The sequence below is a fragment of the Musca autumnalis genome, unplaced genomic scaffold (genome assembly GCF_047663935.1).
Source record: "Musca autumnalis isolate F117 unplaced genomic scaffold, ASM4766393v1 scaffold_2, whole genome shotgun sequence".
Lineage (NCBI taxonomy): Eukaryota > Metazoa > Arthropoda > Insecta > Diptera > Muscidae > Musca > Musca autumnalis.
In genome coordinates, this window is record NW_027411755.1 from 34,295,150 (window position 1) to 34,310,175 (window position 15,026).

The 15,026-nt window shown below is 42.3% G+C and overlaps 1 protein-coding gene and 1 pseudogene across 2 annotated transcripts in view; one reads left to right on the forward strand and one right to left on the reverse strand.

The window, feature by feature from the left end:
* Ance-3 (angiotensin-converting enzyme Ance-3) overlaps positions 1-15,026 on the reverse strand; it is a 511,373-nt gene that overhangs the window by 15,989 nt on the left and 480,358 nt on the right. The gene's annotated exons all lie outside the window — the stretch shown is intronic.
* The window catches only part of LOC141394829 (uncharacterized), an 82,989-nt pseudogene continuing 73,147 nt past the window's right edge, over positions 5,185-15,026 (forward strand).

Sequence of the window (15,026 nt, forward strand, 5' to 3'; positions counted from 1 at the left end):
GGATTTTTTAAAAATGTTTTTTCAATAATAGTATTTTTTAAATACATATTTTCAATAATAATGGATTTTTTTAAATATTCTTCTAATAATCGTGGAATTTTTTACAAATATTTTTCTAATAAACGTGACTTTTATTTGTAATCGGGGATTTTTTAAAAATATTGTTTTATTAAAAAAAAATTCAAATAATCGTGGATTTAAAAAAAGTTTCAAATAATATAATAGGTCTTTAATGTGTCATAGTTTTACTCATTACTAAGCAACGGTCACCCAGAGCGTGTCCGACTGACTACAAGACCGAGAGTTGTGAGTTCAACGTTCCGATCGTCAAACAATTTTTTTTTTGCAAAATATGAAGAGGTGGTAATGTAGTGTAACTCGGGTCAGCATCGCATATGGCGTGTCTTCGCCACTGCCCATTTTGTTGATGCTACACAAAGATCTGGAACCTTCCTTTGACCATCTTTATATAGCATCAATAAAATCGGCTCTGGCGAAGGTACACCATTATACCCCAGAACCTTTTTTTAAAAATCCTACCAATTTGGACCTCATTGCTCTAATAATTCCGGCAGCATTAAACCTTTAAATTTCATACCTTTCATTTTCATCATGAATCACTTTTTCCCCTGCTACACTCATTATCAACTCTAAGTGGAACAGGAGTACTGCTGATTTAAACAAATCACCATTTATCCCCATGCTGAAGCAAACAAAAAAAAACATCCAACAACAGTTGGTCACTGTGGGAGTCACTTGTAGCCCGACAAAATGGTAAACTTGTCATGACAAGCCGCAAAGCACCACCAGCAAATGGTCCAGAAACCCAGAGACAAACCCCACGACCAACCACACTTCCCCTACTACAAACAAACTTCAAAGCAGGCCACTATGTTGCTGGGTTATACATGCAATTCGTGCCAGATTTATTTATTTGATTTCGTTTGTGACCGACCATGCCTTTTTTCTTCTTAGCCAGCCAGCTTGTTTGCTATTTCCTTGCTTGCTCGCTCACTTGTCCCATATATTGTGGATTGCTGGTATTGTAACTGGTGCACCACCTTTGGCTTATAAACCATAACATAACGATTTTACAAAACAATTGTTTGTATTCCCCTTCTTATCTTTGGTCCCATGATTGTTTTTTTTTTCATCTATTTGTACGTCATTACCTGGCTATATTACCATTAACAAAAAATTACATTTGCTTTATTATGTGGCATTTTTCTGACTCTTAGTCACACTTAATTTAAATTGGAACCTTTCATTTAGGCGCTACTCTTTGGAGCTGCCAATTTGTAATCGAAAATAAAATAAAAATTGAAATGCCTGAAAAATTGAGCATGAAATGGCTAAGCATTTGCTAAAGGGTTTCTATTTGCGTTTAATGATGGGTGTCAAAAGGGAGTTATTTGTTTTGAGTATCATTAAAAAGACACTTCCAAGTGTTTTTGGAAAGAGTAACACATGTTTTTGTTAATACATTTATTTAAAACTAGCAGTCAGGCTCTGGGTCTAACTGCAGGTCTAGGAATGTGGCTGTTCCGCTGGGTTGTAACCACATATTTACTGGAGATAGTTGAGCAGGTTTTGGGGTGACGTAGGGGATGGAAGATACCAAGGAACGGGCCTGACCGGTTTTAACATGGCAAAGCCCAGGATTTATCTTGGTCCCTCTTTCATCTCAAGTGGACACTGACCTCTCCGAGGTGTCACCTGGGGAACTGCCTTTAACACCCGTTAAAGGTAGTGAGCTAACATGTGCCGCGCATTCACCCATAAGAACGTTCAAAACTTGGGTTTGGGCGTCGGGTTAGTAACCCTCCCCTAAAAAAAACAGCCTACTATGAAAAAACGAAAGAGAAGAAAAACAAACCCATCTAAATTTGACGAACCCCGCAAACGTTTTAAGGACCATGATCTGCAAATCTGCACCTGGAATGTTCGCACTCTTTACAGGGAAGGTGCAGTCTTCGCATTGGCAGACGAACTTGAAAAGTACAAGGCCGATATTACTGCCATAAAGGAAATACGATGAATTGGGAAATGCGTCACAACAATACCGAAAGGTGACGCACTGTATTATAGCTGCCATGACGTAAAGCATGAGTTTGGTTGCGGATTCGTAGTTAGTCGGAGGCTAAAACATCTGGTATCAATCTTCACCCCAGTGAATGCAACACTTGCTGCAATTCGAATTAAAGCTAAATTCTTCAACATCAGCTTTATTTGCGCTCATGCTCCCACTGAAGAAAAAGACGAACAGACCAAAGATATATTTTACGAGCGCTTAGAAGAAACATATGACCGTTGCCCTGCCCATGACATTAAAATTATTCTAGGAGATTTTAATGCCAAAATTGGAAAGGAGAATATCTTTGGCCCAATAGTCGGGAAATTCAGTCTACACAGTGAAACATCTGACAATGGTATGAGGCTGATAGACTTTGCAGCTGCAAAAAACATAGTAGTTAGCAGTACCAGATTAAATCATCTCGATATTCATAAGGGCACCTGGCTGTCTCCAGATCAGAAAACAAGACATCAAATTGATCATGTTGTGATAGATGGAAGACATTCATCAAGCTTGTTAGATGTACAAACAGCCGCAAAATCCATACTTGGATACCAGAGACCTCCACCAAGGAATCCATGGTATGATCAGGAGTGTCGTGCTGCCACCGAAGAGAAATATGCGGCATATAGGGCTACTTTACAATCAGTAGCAACGCGTAGCGCACGAGAGAGATACAGGGAGAAAAGGAGAGAGGAGAAACGTCTTTTCCGCAGGATTAAGAGAGAGATGGAAAAGCGGGAGTGTGAAAAAATCGAGATGTACAGGAGCCAGAATGAAGTCCGAAAATTCTACCAAAGAGTCAAGCATCAAACTGATGGCTTTGGTACAGGCACATCCTCCTGAAGAGACCAGCAAGGTAATTTGGTAACTGATACAGAGAGTGTACTCAGGATATGGAAAGAACATTTTTCAAAACTGTTGGTATCCAATAGCAGCGAAGACGACGAAGATACCACAGTCTCAATCCCAGAAGATGGTATTGAATGTATACCGCCCAGCCAAGATGAGGTAAAGACAGCAAAAAATCGGCTGAAGAATAATAAGGCAGCAGGACCCGATGGCTTAGCAGCCGAGCTGTTTAAAACCGGAGGCGACACGCTGAAAACGTGTATTCATCAGCTAGTTAGCACCATCTGGCAGGAAGAACGAGTACCCGACGATTGGAACCTGAGTATCCTGTGCCCCGTCCACAAGAAGGGAGATAAGACTGTATGCTCTAACTATAGGGGCAAAAGTCTACTCCCTATTGCCTACAAGATCGTGTCAGGGATATTGTGCGAACGACTAAAGCCTATGGTCAACGAGATAATTGGACCATACCAATGCGGCTTTAGACCTGGCAAGTCCACCATTGACCAGATATTTACCCTGCAGCAAATACTTGAGAAGACCCAAGAGATGCAGATCGACACCTACCACCTTTTTGTCGATTATAAAGCAGCCTTCGACAGCCCTATACGTTCAAAGGTGTTCCAAGCCATGTCTGATTTTGGTATTCCTGCAAAGCTCATTCGGCTTTGTAAAATGACTTTAACTGACACGAGGTCCTCAGTTGAAATAGGAAAGAACCTCTCCTAAGAGTTTGGTACCAAAAGAGGTTTCAGACAAGGAGACAGTCTTTCGTGTGATCTCTTCAACATCCTACTGTAAAAGGTTATACGAGAGGCAAACGTCAAAAAAGTGGCACAATCTACACCAATAGTCACATGTTTCTTGCTTATGCTGATGATATAGACATCATGGGCCGATCAGTAAAATAAGTAACTGATACCTTTATGAAGGTCGAAGGAGAATCTGCTAAAGTGGGTCTGGCGGTTAACGGTGAGAAGACCAAGTTGATGGTGTCGACGCGCAATGCGTCCATTGAGGTATTAAAAGACTTCGTCTACCTCGGCACCTCCGTAAACACAACAAACGACATCAGTTGTGAAATAAAAAGAAGAGTTGTATTGGCCAACAGATGCTGCTTTGGCTTAAGTAAGCAGTTTAAAAACAAAACCACATCTCGTCAAACAAAAATAACGCTCTACAAAACACTGATACTACCCGTGCTGATGTATGGTTCCGAAGCCTGGGTACATGGTAGTGCGAGGTGTGTTTGAGAGAAAAGTTATTCGAATGATCTACGGACCAATCTGCATTGACGGTGAATATCGACGTCGCATGAACCACGAGCTGTATTTGCTATACAACGGCAGCGATGATGATCCCGCTAAAAAGGCTTATAAATATGGTCCGCTTGGCGGTGCCCGCGGAATTGGCAATTTATGAAATAGGTGGCGCAAACAAGTGGATGAAGAGATGAAAAGGCGCGATATTTCAGAAAGCGAAGCAATAAACAGAGAAATGGAGATCTTTTCTTAGTTCGGCCTATAGAACAAATGTTCTGTAATGTGCCAGCTAAGTAAGTAATTAAGTATTAAAGATATAACATATTCAAAAATGTAGGGGTGGTCGGGTCCTTTGTCCCCAAAGAAGTACCTAGATTTTAAATTTATTCGCAAATGTTTAACCCGATACATTTGCTATTATTGCAAATGCAGCGTTTTTTTATACCACAAAATATGCAGCCTATTTTTACCCGGGGCCATCCCTGTACATTCTCTTAAAATTTTAAAATCGGTTCAGTAGTTTTGTAGATATAACCTATTTTAAAAAGTGGACGTATTCAAATTTTCTTTCCATAAAAACCAAAGGTGGTCCTGGCGAACATTGTCCAGACGTTCTCAACCGATGCAATTACCAACGAACGTCATTTGACAACAAAATATACATCCTATTTCCATCCAACCCATCCCTGTACATTCCCTGAAAATAAAACGCCGCACAATGATTCAGAATTATTTTTTTTCTTGCAACATTTCGTAACTTTTGTAAAGATAGAAAAAAATTTTTTTTTTTTTAAAGGTGACATTTTGAGCTTTTCTTCAATTAAAAATCCATTGAAATCGCTGCGGAACTCAGTTTTGTTATTACCCGATTGAAAAATATAGAGGGATCTTGTCGCGAGCCAATGAAGTGAATTGACTATTCAACAGTGTCTATATCTACATAAGATAGTGATTTTTTAGCTTAGGGATCCCTTAACACCGGGGATTTAAGCCAGCATGTGCCTATCGGTGTTCTTCAAGGTACCAACTGTATTTGAACGGAACATTGTTGATACCTGGGCGCCTCAACAAGTAGCAGCTAACCAACAAGATGAAACCGTCCAACATAAGTGCAAACGACAGCTAACTGAACAACGATGGCAGAGTCAACTACTTCAAAGTTCGCCGGTCCTCAATCGACCAATTCAAAGTCCCAACAAGGTTTGTGAAGAGGATGAGGTTGTCCGAGGAACAGCTTTCAGTTGTTGTCACAGCCAGTAGCAAAATCTCTTAACTCAATGCTTCCTCTTTTCGAAGCCTTGTTCTTTTTCGAAGGCGAGTAAGGATAACGCAAAGCTTAACTCTTCGCAGAAACCATGTTGGTCTAACCCGAAGCAATTTCGCAATACTTCGAGACGAATTGTCCCATATGATCTCCGGCTAGCAATCATCAACAATGCTGATCCCAATGGGAGCAACAGCTATTATCATTAGTTGCTGTTGAAAGTTAATCTTAGGGACATTCTCATCTCGGACTTGGTTAGGCAGAACAACGTACGACTCGGCCAGGCAGCTCCATACAAGGGAAATTGCGAGAATAAGGAATCAGCAGATTTTTTTTTTATTTGGGAAGGCAGCAAACTGGCATTGAAAGCCACCATGGTGTAGTGGTATGAACATCCGCCTTGCATATACAAGGTCTGCGGTGCAATCATAACCAGAACATACAAAATTCCCGGCGGTGTCAAATAGCCTCAAGTAATGTTGGACACGGCGATAAAATGTTAGTCCCATATCATTGAGCCAATATGAATCGGCGTACACTGATTGATATGAGAGAAGACTCCCTTGTCCTTTCGGGGATGGTGTGCGAACATATGTATCCCCCGCCGGAGATAACGATCTGGACGCGATGCGGAGCAAACCTTTAGTTTTGTCTTCGATTTACCTGCCTTACCAAGACCTCGAACCACCAGGCAAGGTCACTCAGGATCTAGTGGATGAGCTAGAGAGCATAGGCTGGGTCGTCCTTGGATGTGATGCCAATGTCCACCACTTCCACTGGGGAAGCAGTGACACAAACGCCAGAGGTGAGTACATTTTCAATTTTATTTTAAAAAATAATTTTAGAATTTGTAATAGCGGTAACACTTCCACGTTTCAAAACAGATTAAGGGGGGAAGTCATTGACATAACCCTGACCAACATGTACGACTCCGATGTAGAGAATTGGAAAGTATCAGAAAAGTGTTCCTTTTCGGATCACAAGATGATACTATTTCAAAGCTCTATACTTGGGGTAACACAGAACCCTCATAGAAATCATAGGAGGACGGATTGGGATAAATTCGAAGCTCTGACGTCCTCAAAATTATGTAAACGTGGATGTAACACTTTCCATACTGTCGAAGAGGTCGAGAGAGCTGTGGATTCCCTAACCAAAACCCTTCTGAAGAGCTATGAGGACTCTTGTCCAATCACCTATCCGGGGAAGAAATCCCAACCGGTGTGGTGGACCAAACAATTAGCCAAGCTGCGTAAAGCAGCAAGGCAATCCTACAATAGAGCCAGTAAGACGAAACTCAGTACGGATTGGGATGCCTACAAGGTCAATTTCAATAAGTACAAGAGTGAAATAAAGAAAGCTAAGCGAAATTCTTGGGTTAGTTTCAGTGAGTCGATAGAAGGAGTTAGTGAAGCTGCCAGGTTCCGTAAGATACTATCTAAGTACTCAAAATCCATAGGTAATATCAAACGAAGCGATGGTTCCTGGACTAACTCCGGTCTAGAGACTTTAGATCTGCTGTCAGGGGTTCACTTTTCCGGTTGTGTTGACTTCGACGGAGCCTTGCCAACAGCAAGTCACAGTCGAGTCCGAACTGTCGAAGATGAACAGCTGATTGACAGAATAACTAATCACACAATAATTCGGTGGACGATCAACAGTTTCCAGCCTTATAAATCACCGGGACCGGATGGTATAATACCGGCAATGCTACAGAAAGTGGCTGAGACGGTGCTATCAATTCTGGTAGAAATGTTCATGGCTTGTTTATTGTTATCGTACATACCTGGTATGTGGAAGGAGGTAAAGGTGACCTATATCCCCAAAGCGGGAAAGCCAAGTCACACTCTACCAAAGGACTGCAGACCAATTAGTCTTTCTTCCTTTCTTTTAAAAACGTTAGAAAGGTTACCGGATCTTGAAATTAGAACACAATTAAACCTCAATAACATCAGCAAATCACAACATGCCTACACTAAAGGCAAATCAGGCTTCACGCTGGCGGCCTTCCTCGATATAGAGGGGGCTTTTGAATCGACGTGAAGTTTGAATCAATCCACAATGCTCTCAGCAACACAGGTATGTCCTCCATCCTTGTGGAATGGATTGATGAGATGCTGAAAAGTAGAATCATCAACTCATGCATAGGAGAGAGTTCCGTGAGGAAATCTGTTAACAGAGGCACTCCACAGGGGGGAGTTCTCTCACCCTTGTTATGGCTTCTGGTAATAAATGAAATACTTGTGTGCTTCGACCGGCTGAAGATTAAGGTGGTTGCTTATGCTAATGATGTGGTTGTGCTGATAAGTGGCAAATTCCTGCCAACCCTGTCTGAGCTCATGCAAAGAGCCTTAGTGCAGCTTGCAAACTGGGCCCAGAACAACGGACTGGGAGTAAACCCGAAAAAAACAGAGCTTGTACTATTCACGAAGAAACGCAAAATTCCCAATTTCGAGCCTCCAGTCCTGGACGGGCTGACCCTGGAACTTTCTACGGAATACCTCGGCACTTGGGAACAAAGCGTTTCTCCCCAAAGTATCAAGTGTATAAAGAACCGCGTCACTGCTGATTGCCGGATCGATTATAAGCACTCCTCAAGCTGCCTTAAACGTCATCCTGGATCTCCAACCTCTGGATATCCTAATCCAGTTTCAGGCGGCGAGAACTGCTTTTAGACTCCGGGAGTCAGGGTGTTGGCGTGGTTCACACTTTGGACACTCGAATGTCCTAAAACTAATTGATAGTCGACTTGAGTTATGTGACAATCGTTGAGTAAGCGATTTTATGCCTACCTCATTCAAGTTTGACTCCTTAACTGTTATCTTCCCAAGCAGAGACGCATGGGCTGAGTGCATATCTCCTCAGCACGGTCTGGCAATTTACACAGACGGGTCCAAGATGGAAGAAGGTAGTGGCGTCTAGTGCGAGAATCCACTAATTAAAAACTCATATAAGCTTGACGATAATTGTAGTGTTTTTCAGGCGGAGATTCTTGCTATCAAGAAAGCAGGTGAATTGGTGAAATGGCTTGAAGGCAGTCTTACAGGACCAGTGACTATATATGTCGATAGTCAAGCGGCCCTCAAGGCTCTCAAGTCATGGACCATAAATTCAAGAGCTATTCTTGATTGTAGGAGAGCTCTGCAGAATATACACGATATCGTAAAGCTATGTTGGGTTCCGGGTCACAGCAACATCATGGAAAACGAGTTAGCAGATGAACTGGCTCGAGGAGGCTCTAGGTCTAACGACTTATCAGTTGATGAAACCTTCCGGCCACCGATGTGCCACAACATCGGCAAACTTCAGGAGATCTTCAATGAGAAAGCACATCAAAGATGGCTATTGGAACCTGGTTGTAGGGTATCCAAGGCAATCTGGCCTGTGGTTTCTCGTCGAACAACGGCCTCCCCTCCTCTCACTTGATAGGTTAGGGATGAAAATCGCGGTGGGACTTATAACAGGTCACTGCAGAGTGAGATCCCTAACTTCAAAATGGGACGACAGTGGCATTGACTACTGCAGACTATGTGAAGATGCGGAGGAGATAGAGACTGTCGAACATCTGCTTTGTAGGTGTCCCATGTTGCAAACAAAAAGATACCGTACACTAGGCAGATATGAGATAGACACTCTGACCTTCCTGTCAAACATAGATCCCATCGTCCTACTCAACTTTGCCAGACATCTAGCGAGGCTTGGCAAAGGTCCTTAACAACCCTTAATAATCAGGCTCTTTTCACTCTTCCAGATAATTCCTTGGCGTCAATCTCTACATCTCCCACACTCACCATCATTTCATCATCTCTATCCTATCATCCTCATCTCATCAAGCCGCATCAACACTCTATCATTTTTTTCATCTTTAATCCTTTCAACAACACACCTCCATCATCTTTAAATAGCCTACACAGGATGAACACAATGGACCAACGGTCTCCGAGTGAAGCAGTCACCTACTCTAATAGAGGGCTGCGCATCCTTAAACCTAACCTAAGCCGAGTGTCACCAACACGACTGCACCAAGCCGAGTGTCATCAATCCGAATACCACAAACCGAGTTGCTTCAACACGATCGCATCAACCCGAATATAACAAGCCGAGTCGCCTCAACACGGCCACATCAACCCGAATACGACAAGCCGAGTCACTCCAACATGACTAAACTAAGCCGAGTATCATCAACCCGAAGACATCAAACCGAGTCGCTTCAACACGATTACAAGAGACAAGAAAACAAGCCGTGTGTCATCAACCCGATTCGCTCCAACACGACTACACCAAGCCGAGTATCATCAACCCGAGTCGATTCAACACGACTACAAAAACCAGAATACAACAAGCCGAGTCGTTTGGTACGAGTAGTACAGCCGAGCATCAACACAACAACAACTATCACTGTGTTCGATTAAGCCGACACAACTTTACCAACATCACTCTTTCCCGTACCGCACGAAGACGATTCACTTCGAGCCCACAGTAAGATTCCACCCAGCTGAGACGAATAACCAACATATATAATTACATATATCACATAAATATCCACATGTTAATCATAAATTAAGCACCAAGAGGTGATAATAAAGAATTGAATTGTCATCACTGGTGTTTTCACTTAAGGTTTCGTGGGTCCTTGAGTTGATCCTGGCTGCGGCTGAACTCACTTCAGCCTTAGACAAAACCCTCCTTATAACCTCCATCGATGACACTAAGAGGGTGATGACCCAAAGAACCTCTTGTTAGAATAAGGATACATATTCATACAAGGCGGTTAAGTCACATCCTTCAAAAAAAGCAAAGAAGAATCCAAAAAAACGTATCGAAATCCCCCGAAACGGTTAATCTTGACTCCTTATCTGCCCCCAACCCAAAACCCCGCTAAAGAGTGATGGAAGTGAGACAGCTAACCAACAAGAGGAAACCGTCCAACTTAGGTGCAAACGCCAGCTAACTGAGTAACGATGGCAGCGTCAACTACTTAAAAGTTCGCTGGTCCTCAATCAACCAATTCAAAGTCCCAACAAGGTTTTGAAGAGGATGAGGTTGTCCGAGGAACAGCTTTTTAGTTGTTGTCACAGCCAGTAGCAAAATCTATTCAGTCAATGCTACCCCTTTTCGAAGCCTTGTTCGTTTTCGAAGGCGAGTAAGGATAACGCAAAGCTTAACTCTTCGCAGAAACCATGCTGGTCTAACCCGTAGCAATTTGGCAATACTTCGAGACGAATTGTCCCAAATGATCTCCGGCTAGCAATCATCAACAAGGCTGAATCCAATGGAAGCAACAGCGATTATCATTAGTTGCTGTTGAAAGTTCATCTTAGGGACGTTTTCTTCTCGGACTTGGTTACCCAGAAAAACGTACGACTAGGCCAGGCAGCTCTATACAATGGAAATTGCGAGGATAAGGAATCAGCAGATTGTTTTATTCTTATTTGGGAAGGCAGCAAACTGGCATTGGAAGCCACCGTGGTGTAGTGGTATGAACATCCGCCTTGCATATACAACACGGTGTGGCTTAACCAAATTTAAATGGCAGGAGCTTACACTGGGAAGTTTCTGCGGATTCTAAAACTGCAATGTTCATAGATTTGAAAAATCAAAAAACTAAAAAATCGCCAGTGACAAGTCACTTACAACGGACTTATACTTCATAATAACCTCACATATAAGGTAAAACAATTCATATCAGGCAAACATCACGGGTTGCAACCATTTAAAGACCGGAAGCAGCATCCATGGCTACCAAATTTTCCTGTTATACACTCACTATGGCTGTCAAAAACGTCGAGATTTGGGACGAAAACTTTGAAAAACTTAATTTTTCTCATTAATATACCAACTGCTATTGCTAAAAGCAAAAACGCCAATGAAAAAAATCTAATGTTCAAGATAGGAAAAAATATTGATGTCTGGATTATAGAGGTAAGAAAAAAATGTGATGTCCGGATTACAGAGTCTACTTACTTACTTAGCTGGCCCATTACAGAACATTTGTTCCATAGGCCGAACTAAGAAAAGATCTCCAATTCTCTCTATTTTTTGCTTCGCACTCTGGAATACCGCGCCTTTTCATCTCTTCATCCACTTGTTTGCGTCATCTATTCTCTGGCCTGCCAATTCTGCGTGCACCGCCAAGCGGTTCGTATTTATACGCCTTTTTATCGGGTTCATCTTCACCCTTCCTTATGATATGGCCTGCGATGTCGATATTCACTGTCAACGCAGATGGGTCCGTAGATCTTTCGAAGAATTTTTCTCTCAAACACACCAAACACTGCCATGTCTGCTTGCTTCGGACCCATACATCAGGACGGGTAGTATCAGTGTTTTGTAGAGCGTTATTTTTGTTTGACGAGATGTGGCTTTGTTTTTAAACTGCTTACTTAAACCAAAGTAGCACCTGTTGGCCAATACAATTCTTCTTTTTATTTCACAACTGATGTCGTTTGTTGTGTTTACGGAGGTGCCGAGGTAGACGAAGTCTTTTATTTATAGTTGGTGCAAGCTCAATGGACGCATTGCGCGTCGACACCATCAACTTGGTCTTTTTACCGTTTACCGCCAGACCCACTTTAGTAGATTCTCCTTCGACTTTCATAAAGTTATCAGTTAATTCTTTTACTGATCGTCTCATGATGTCTATATTATCAGCATAAGTAAGTAACATGTGGCTATTTGTGTATATTGTGCCCCTTCTTTTGACGTTTGCATCTCGTATAACCTTTTCCAGCAGGATGTTGAAGAAATCACACGAAAGGCTGTCTCCTTGTCTGAACCCCTTTTGGTACAAAACTCTTCGGAGAGGTTCTTTCGTATTTTAACTGAGGATCTCGTGTCAGTTAAAGTCATTTTACAAAGCCGGATAAGCTTTGCCGGGATACCAAATTCAGACATGGCTTGGAATACCTTTGAACGCAGCGGGTTGTCTAAGGCTGTTTTATAATCGACAAAAATGTGGTCAGTGTCGATCTGCATCCCTTGGGTCTTCCCCAGGATTTGCCGCAGGGTAAATATCTGCTCAATGGTGGACATGCCAGGTCTAAAGCCCATTGGTATGGTCTAATTATCTGGTTGACCATAGGCTTTGGTCGTTCGCACAATATCCCTGACACGATCTTGTAGGCAATAGGGAGTAGACTTATGCCCCTATAGTTAGAGCATACGGGCTTATCTCCTTTCTTGTGGACTGGGCACAGGATACTCAGGTTCCAATCGTCGGGTACTTGTTCTTCCTGCCAGATGGAGCTAACTAGCTGCTGAGTACACCTTATCAGCGTGTCGCCTCCGGTTTTGAACAGCTCGGCTGGTAAGCCATCGGCTCCTGTTGCCTTATTATTCTTCAACAGATTTATTGTTATCTTTACCTCATCTTGGCTGGGCGGTATACATTCAATACCATCTTCTGGGATTAGGTCTGTGGTATCTTCGTCGTCTTCGCTGCTATTGGATACCAACAGTTTTGAAAAATGTTCTTTCCATATCCTGAGTACACTATCTGTATCAGTTTCCAGATTACATTGCTGGTCTCTACAGGAGGATGTGACTGTACCAAAGCCATCAGTTTGATGCTTGACTCTTTGGTAGAATTTTCGGACTTCATTCTGGTTCCTGTACATCTCGAATTTTTTACACTCCCGCTTTCTTCCCCGTCTTTTTCCTGCGGAAAAGACGTTTCTCTCCTCTCCTTTTCTCCCGATATCTCTCTCGTGCGCTACTCGTTGCTACGGATTGTAAAGTAGCCCTATATGCCGCATTTTTCTCTTCGGTAGCAGCACGACACTCCTGATCATACCATGGATTCTTTGGTGGAGGTCTCTGGTATCCAAGTATGGATATGTTTGCGGCTGTTTGCATGGAGTGGGCAATACTTTGCAATTGCGCTGATATGTTATCGGGATGATGAGTGCTTTGATTAAGCAATTGGGCTAGTGACTGCAGCTTACCGATGTCTAACTTTCGTGTTGGGTCTGTTCGTACTTTGTTTGCTACGTTTAACCGGGTGCGTATCTTTGCTGCAACAAGGTAGTGGTCCGAGACTATGTTTGGTCCTCGGAACAAACGCACATCCAACACGCTCGATGAATGTCTTCTATCTATCACAACGTGATCAATTTGATTTCTTGTTTTCTGATCTGGAGACAGCCATGTGCCCTTATGGATGTCGAGATGTTGAAATCTGGTGCTGCTAACTACCATGTTTTTTGCCGCTTCGAAGTCTATCAGCCTCATACCATTGTCAGGTGTTTCACTGTGGAGACTGAATTTTCCGACTGTTGGGCCAAAGATATTTTCCTTTCCAATTTTGGCATTAAAATCGCCTAGAATAATTTTAATGTCATGGGCAGGACAACGGGCATATATTTCTTCTAAGCGCTCATAAAATATATCTTTGGTCTGTTCGTCCTTTTCTTCAGTGGGAGCATGAGCGCAAATAAAGCTGCTGTTGAAGAATTTTGGTTTTATTCGAATTCTAGCAAGTCTTTCATTCACTGGTGTGAAGCTGGAGACCAGGTGTTTTAACCTTCGACCAACTACGAATCCGCACCCAAACTCATGCTTTATGTCATGGCAGCTATAATACAGTGCGTCACCTTTAGGTGTTGTTGTGACGCCTTTCCCATTCCTGTATGGCAGTAATGTCGGCCTTGTACTTTTCAAGGACACCTGCCAATGCGTATACTGCACCTTCTCTATAAAGTGTGCTAACATTCCAGGTGCAGATTCGCAGATCATGGTCCTTAAAACGTTTGCGGGGATCGTCAACTTTTGAGAAATTTGTTTTTCTTTTGTTTTTTCATAGTAGGCTGCCTTTTCTAGGGGAGGGTTACTAACCCTGCGCCCAAACCCATCCTTTAAACGTTATTATGGGTGAACGCGTGGCACATTTTAGCTCACTACCTTTAACGAGTGTTAAAGGCAGGTACCTCAGGTGACACCACGGGGAGGTCAGTGTCCACTTGAGATGAAAGAGGGGCCAAGATAAATCTTGGACTTTGCCATGTTAAAGCCGGTCAGGACCGATCCTTGGTATCTTTCATCCCCTACGTTACACAGAGTCTACAATGTAAAAAAATTATAGTGTCCGGATTACCGCGTTGTCCGGATTACCGAGTTGTCCGGATTAACGAGACTATACTGTACAGATTAACCTGGACTTTACAGTTTTATAAGTGGACCACGTCAACCCATCAAAGGTGTAGAGGAAATGAGGCTAAAGTTCACAACAAACTGGCTGAGAAACTACTTGGGCTCATATTCAATCTGGTAGAATATGAGCCCAAGTAGTTTCTTTCGCAGTTGGGAAAGTATTTAACCCTTACTTCCTATACGAATATCATTATACAAACTTTGCCATATATCTTATTATAAAATATGCCACTTAAGCCTGTTCTTTTTAAGTGATTAATTAATTTTATTTGTTACATTTCAACTTCTACTTCAATAAAAACTTTCTAGCTGGACCGTCCATTTCATTTTTTAAACTATTTAAAATATTTCCGTTTCGTGTCAATCCAATAGATAGAGCACCATAACACGTTTGTTGTCTTAAGTCTTTCATTTCGTTTTTTTTTCA